Source organism: Siphateles boraxobius, unplaced genomic scaffold (genome assembly GCF_051911475.1).
Source record: "Siphateles boraxobius isolate OS27281-9 unplaced genomic scaffold, OSU_SipBor_1 46, whole genome shotgun sequence".
NCBI classification, from domain to species: domain Eukaryota; kingdom Metazoa; phylum Chordata; class Actinopteri; order Cypriniformes; family Leuciscidae; genus Siphateles; species Siphateles boraxobius.
Window position 1 is genome coordinate 5,079,627 of NW_027509097.1, and position 7,874 is coordinate 5,087,500.

The following is a 7,874-nucleotide window of genomic DNA, read 5'->3' on the forward strand; positions in this document are numbered from 1 at the left end:
TTGTGAGATAAAAAGTGGCAATACCTTTTTTTTATTTTATTCTGTGGTGGAAACAAGCTTCCATAACTGTCTGTCCTCGATGGACCGAACAGAAGAAATTAACTGGAGAAGATTTCCACGTCAAAGATTTCCACGAACTCCCAGAACACACCTATTCCTTTTATATAATCACTCCTGACAAATGGTAGTTCAAAGTTGTTTACAAGTTCAAAGACTTTGGCAAGCTGTTTTGAACCCCCCAAACAAACTCCAAACGAACTTCATTTTGTCCTGAATGATGCCGCACCAGTTCCTTCATTGATTTCGCTTGAAGTATAACGGGGACTTATGGCTCGTTTCCACTGAGCAGTACGGTACGGTACAGTACGGTTCGGGTCGGGTCGGGTCAGTAAACCATGATCCAGCTAGCGTTTCCACCGCCAACAGTACCCTACTTGATAGGCGTGGTGTTTGCCGGAAAGAAGCGATCAACGTGATTTTCGCGCGAAGAAGAAAGCGACAGAGTAAACACCAATGGATGGCATACAGCAGATCTTGTCCTTGCTTCTCGTCATGTTTGTCACAAGAAGACAAGCGCCGACATTAGGCATTTCTCAATACCAAGTATGTAAAGTTCTCAGCAGAAGGACTCCTGAGGACGCGAGTCCGGTAATTCTCCAAATGGAACAGCGCGTTCTGCATGTACATTTTAGGCAACAATAAAACGAAATATGTTATAAAACACCACTCTGCCTCTTTTCGTTTTCATTTAAATAAATTTTAAACATTATAGGCACACAAATGTGGTTCAGGCAATGTACAGCCTAGACCTGATTATATACATATTTAACGTTAGCCTATTTATAACAAAACGAAATATAAAACACAACCCTGCATCTTTTCGTTTAAATTTAAAAAAATATTAAACATATTCCAGGCAATATGTGCATTTGTACAAATGTTGCAATAAACAACATTACAGTGATAATCTTGTAATAAAAAAATGACAAAACTCAACCCTATCTCTTTTTGTTAAATTTCAGTTCTATCAATAATAGCCATTATAAAAGTATAAGTAAAAGGTAACGTTACAAGAAGCTATACAATAAGAAATAAAGCAAACAATTCAGTCAAATATACAAATTCAGCGCTAGTCTAACGTTAACTTTACAACGGAAAAGTTATAGCCTAAATATATGAAACTTCACTTAGCCCTCAGCCAAAACGATTGGCCAGGGAACGAATTATCGATTCACGAGACCAAAGATCACCCGTTAGATATACACAAGACGAATTACCACCCGGTGATCGCCTAGAATGGATCAAATTATCATAAATCATTATAAATAAACCGCAGATTTGAGCTTTAAACAACTACATTCTCGCCTCAAAAACTCTTAAAACTACATTTCGTGAAAGAATAACCGTAGTATTGTATTCCAACTGTTAAAAATGGCGCTTCTTATGTTGCCATTCCCCTCGCGCAAGTGACGATCTCTGTCAACCAATCAGCGTTTTGCAGTGAGTCTAGCTCCACCCTTTAGTACCGTACCACTGTGCTAGGTACCCCAATGGAAGGGTACCCAAAAAGTGGTACGGTACGGTTCGGCTTTTTGGTACCATTCACAACTTTTGACAGTGGAAACGCAAATAATTGCGTACCGTACCGAACTGTACCGTACCGTACCGCTCAGTGGAAACGAGCCATTATAGTCTTCCTACTACCATCATTGCCAAGCCCAGCGGCTAAGTCAGAGGTCAGAGGAGGCTATGACCTTGAGGTCAAGCCCTCATTAGGCCCCTGCTGATCTGCCATGACTGATTACCTGACAGCCTAATCAGTGAACAGAACAGGTCGATGTATGTATTAGAGCCCGTGGAGTCATGCATAGATGTATGAGCCGAACGCTGACGGCAGCACACCATCAGGACATCAACGCAAGCAGCGGGCGGCTAGACAGATGACTTTAGCACCTACTAGCTCACACACACCACTCTAGCCTGACTAAAAAAGCTCTGCTCATTTATTTCTGGCAGCCACGAGAGCGTTTTTCATCCTAGACTCGATGACAAGTCTAAACTAAGAATGCACTCTTCAGTAAGTCTCCTTAGGAATCTTCTTCTCTGATGTGGTTACAAGAAAGAGCGGTTTGTTCGTCCTATCAGCGGGTCGGGTCGGGTTTGATCATACCAGTAGGGACTTTTCATGGATCAGGGTGGACCAGCAGACAGAAGAAATCCTGAAGGCTCTGAGTCCCATGGCTGAACTCCATTTCTATGTTCCAAAGACTTACACAGAGGTCACACAGATCTGTCTATCGGTCTCTCTATCTAACATTTATTGTAGGCAACATGTCTTGTCACATGTCAGTTTTATTATTTAATATATAATTTGAATTCATTTAAATTTTGTTCAAATTATAATTTTTCATTCAATAATTGAATTGGAATTTAAAAAGAGTACTCTCAATTCAGTTCTGAATGGTGTTCATATAGGCTGATAAACAAATTGCATATTGGTCTCTCTGTGGCTAATGCCAACAGGAAAACAAAACCATTCCGATTAAAACACAGCTGCCTAGTCTAAACACAGAACACAGGCTGTGGATTTGGGCCAAGTACACATCTAAACCTCCAACACAAACTATTTTTACCCAGCTGACAACTGGAAAAGCACTTATCTTTGTAAAAATCGAGCGGTATCGTTTTCCATCATTTAGAGGTGTTTTATGACTACTGTGAGGCTCAAGGGTGCTAATTAAAATGGAATTTGGTGCCTTTTACAATATTTCGCGACAAGGTTCTGCTGTGCGTTTGTCAAATGGTGGTAACCGTGTTTTCTCAATTAGATAGTATAAAGCTGTCATTAGCTTTTCACTGAAGGAACACTGTGTCAAACGCCAAATTCCCTCTCTGGGACGTGCATGTGCAGCTCTGAAACTCAGGGATGTTTTTGCTGCATGGGTTCCTTGGGTAAGAACGACATGGAGGATGTTGAGCTGGCTAATATCTCAAACCCCAATAATGCTGCTCTGTTTTCAGGTATTTTCTCAGAATGAATAGACACTCCTGTCTCAGTGAGAATAATGTTTAGATTGAGGAAAAATATAATGGCATGCAATTGGTCTGGAAGAGATCAAGTGATCACCTGAAGAAGTATCTACTTAAAATAAAATGTCTCCACGCCGGAGCACCGGATGTCTTGGTTAATGACCTGTAGACAGGAGGGACATTTGTGTCTGAGCACCTCAGTATAATGACTCGCATTCAAATGGAGTTTAATCCAACCATTTTTCCAAATTAAAATTATTTGAAGAAAGTATTTTGATTTAAAAAAAGTCATGACATGATGATTAATATAATCTTTTAACTAGGAATGTTACTACATGTCTGTAGGACATTATGTAGGCTAGTGGTTGTTGAAAGATAAGTTAAAAATGAGTGACTAGGTTAAAAAAAACTCCAAAGACAAGCCAACACAATGTAAAATGACAAAATGGAGAAGTACAGGACAAAATAAAGTGAGAAATCACTGAGAAAATGTATATAGCTATAGTAAAAAATATTCCATATATATTTCCTTTCATTCACAGACCTGTATTTTTATTTCAATATTATACTAAATATTTTTATCAATATATACTTATTGGATTATATAACATTTAATATTATTATGTATTTATTAATATTTTTATTATGCTTTAAAATAATCCATAAGAATTTAAATACATATTTTATAATATTATTGTTATTTTAAATAATTATATTTATTTATTACTTATTTTTATTATTATGGTAAACCGACAAGAAACCTTTTTATTCGCATTTGGTGCTTGATAATTTTGGACCCTAGTTACACTTTATTTGCAGCACATGTTACATACTTTTGCAACAACCATTAAAAATTTATATTCAGGCATTATTTCATTTCCAAGTGTCCATGCTGAGATCACAACTGTAAAGAACATTGCCAATGGCACATCCTATTTTTTCCCCCTTCAAGCCCGCCATCTGCTCCTGCAGGGTACAAAGCTGCCCTGCTATGAGGAGCATTTCCTGTTTCCTCGACACCCGTGATCTCAGGTAAGAGCCCATTACTGGACTGCTGAGTTTGCTGAGACAGAAAGGAAGACGGTGGTTGCTCTTCAGGTAGCCTTCACAATCTGCAGGTGGTATTGTTAAAGAACAAAACCTAGACAAAGCAAATTCATGAATGTCGTCTACATTTCCAGGAAGACACTTATGTTTACCAGGCCAGCTGAGCAGGGGGTGAGTAAATCTAACGGTTAAAAGAGGAAGCTACAGAATGAGATCTTTTGTTCATCAACTTCATACTAATAAGTCTGTAATTAACCATCAGGCATCATCCGTTCTAGTAATTGCTGGTAAGACAGACATCAATAATAGCATATGGCTGTGATTATTGAAAGATTATGAGCGGAATACCTTTCAGTTGCAGAACAAAGCCAGACTAAAAATATCAAAAGGGTTTGTGATATTTATGCAGAGCAGAAAAAAAGGAAACCGTCTAGCTCAAATCGGACTCAGATGACCAATGACGGCGGAAAAACAAAAAACAAAACATCTGGCCATGTTTGTTGGATACAAACACATCAGTGTTTGTCTATTTCTTGGCTTTCTGGAAGGTGATGTATCTTTTTAATAGCACATTGTATCTATATAAGACTGCGAGCTGCCAGGCACGGTTTGCCAGACACAGGCCATATGTGTAAACTCAAACCAGCAGTTAAGCTTTCATTTGTGCTTTTCTATTTTTCTTCATTTCCTTATACACACCCTTAAATTCCTCTTCTCCAAGATTTGAATTATTCATCCTGCCTTAATGAAAAAATGCAACATAAGTAAACTCAATGCAATGATTTATTTGTGCTTTTCAATATTTTGTTTATCAGACTAGACAGAACAAAAAAAAAAATGTGTGGTCTTTTATCTCTTTAATGTTTCACCCTTTACTGTGCTTGACCCGCGTTATACAGCTGATTTTAAATGTTCCATGCATCGGAAAAAAAGAGGATCACCAATTACAATAAAACATTTAAGATGTACTGTCTGCTGTCTTTGCTGGTCTGTTTTATACCTCTTGTCTGTTCCAGGTCTCATGAGCATCAACAGAGTAGAGGCTAAAGGCAGATGTGAATCATCGATAAAGATTAAGTCTGCGCCCTTAAAGGTACAGTTCACCCAAAAATGAAAACTCTGTCATCATTTACTCGCCCTCAAGTTGTTCCAAAGCCGTATCAATGTCTTTCTTCCACTCAACATAAGAGAATGGGTAACTAAAGATGCTGGGCCCCATTGACTTCTACAGTATATGGAAGCTTCATTCTACTCTGGTTACTAAATTCTGCACTTTTTCACCATCGAAAAATATAATAAAAAAATTATAATATAATAATAAAAAGCTTTAAAAAAGCTTATAAAATACACATTTTATATATCATTTATGTGGAAATAAAATGATATTGATTATACTGAAATGGAGGATTGTTCATCTGTGGCAATATGCATGCCACTCTTATTTACTCTTGAATTGTCTATGGTAACATTTATGACCAGTTCCAATATCAATGTTTCATGGTTTATCTTTCAGCACTTTCAGATCGATTTCTGACAGACACAGCAGCAAGGATCCACCAGTGATTCAAATAAAGTCTGTGCTTTTCATTAGAGTATACACATAAAGTTATTCCCTCGATTGCGAAAAGCCCATAAACGTGTGACTGGATGGGTGTTCTTTGGGCAACTCATGATATTTCTGTTAATCAGTTGACGTGTATTTGTTTTTAGGGCCAATAACTCAAGTGTAACAATCTTGGCTACTTCCTTGGCTTGTAGCTTGGAACACATTCAAGATGTGAATGTGAAAAGAAACACTTGAAAAATGGAGACCTACAATGGCAATAATTGATGCAGAGACTGGGACAGTGTATCAAATCCTGATCAGACAGCACACAGAGAGAGCTGTTAGTGAGCATGAGATGAAAGCTTATTTGGTTTGGCCTGGGTGTCCATAAAACCGTTTTTTATTTCATTTATTCCTCATCAATGCTGTAATGAAAGGCACAGATCATGTGGCTCTGGTCAAAATCACTCTGAATGATTGAATACTTTGGCTGTTCTTCACTTAACTTTCCTTTACGTCTGTATGTCTCTTAAACCAATATACATGACTGGTCTCAGACGTCACACCCACGGACCACACACAGTCCGGTCGCTGACCATTTGATGGATCCAGCACACAACATTGGAAAGCAGTTGCAATAACCACAAGATCCAGTCAGATTGCCTGAATTAATATCAGTTGTGTGTCATTCGGAATTCACTGAGAATGCCTTTAAATTGTGGGTAAAAAGTATTGATTTAGTCAAGACTTAACTTTGTCAAGACTTAAAATGTTGGCTTAACTAATTCGTGTTTGATTTGTTGTTGTTTTTTAAGAATTGCTTGTCTTTTGGGTTTTTGGACCAGTTTTTGGACCAGAACATCATTTCCTAGAATGGATTACCAGTAACTTTCTCTACCTGTCTACCTCTTCCAATTCGATTTCCTGTTGGGCATAGCCAATTCAATTTAAATTCACACTCATGTATTGAAAAGCCAGTTCTTCAATTCTGAGTGAATTACAAACATTTAAAAATATATCAAATGCAAATGCATTTGTTCTAAAACAAATATGCATAAGATCAAAATATTTTATTTAGCATTCACTTTAATTGAATCTTGATTCCCATCCTTGACCTGATGGCAAACAATCCACTGCTCCTCTTCATCCTTCATCATCCACGTTCAGTTGCTTTACCCAGAGATTTTACAGCTGCCGTGCTGTACAAATGGACTGTCTGCAGGGACTGCTCAGGATGTGGACTAACAGCTCTGGTCTGTTTGAACAGTGCGATAAAAGAAGAGAGGTTAAATGTGCAGGAAAGTAATTCTCATCCGAGTCATTAAGGATTCCAATGGAGAGAGTAGATCCAAAGGGACCATTCTTTAGAATCACTTAGCCCTAGGGCAACATTATATGAGGGCTTCTGTCCAGATACTGTCAGGGGTGAAGATTTGAAAGTGATCTTTCCACTTGTGTGATGAGACAGAGATGAGCTGCTCAACAGAGGATTGATGCAGAAGCAGCCAAACCAACAACGACTGATCTGAGCCGAGTGGCTGCTGATCGTAATGTGGAATCTCTGCAAGTTTTCTTGCAAAGTGAATCTCCCCCTAAATGGATGATATACATTATAGAGTATTCTTAATACAAAAGCATTAGTTTCTTTTTCACACCAGATTTTAATTATCTGATTTGTTTAAAGGGGTATACTTCACTGCTGGCAAAATGGGCTTTCAAAAAACTAGGCTGCCTATGCAGTAGAAAGGCAAAAAAATTGAGAAAACTAAGAAAAAAGGCTGTTGTCTTCCCTTTTGCCCAACAGGTATAAAAACTTCAACACCCATTATGAACTGGGCATGTTGCCATCCAAGGCCACTCCCACCAGTCTGCTATGGATACGCTACCAGTCAAATACCGCCTTGCTTTAGCAGTTAATACTTGTTAGCAAACCTTTAGTCCTAATGGTGTCAACTTGTATTGTACCTGGGTGTAAGAATTTAAAAAGTGAACGTTTATCGGGAGTGACTGAGTTACTATCGGTTCTGTCAGTTCCACCCAACCCCCGAAGCCAAACCCAGTCGTGTACAGGTAAGAAAGCTGTTGCTCCATCCGAAATTAAATACTTCTCTACAATTTAGTATGCAATAAACAGTACGCCAAAAGAGTAGTATGTCCGAATATATAGTATTTCGAAAAACAGTAGGTGAAAAGTTCCCGGATGATACTACTTTCGCCAAGATACTAAAGTGCGCATTTGATGGACACTACT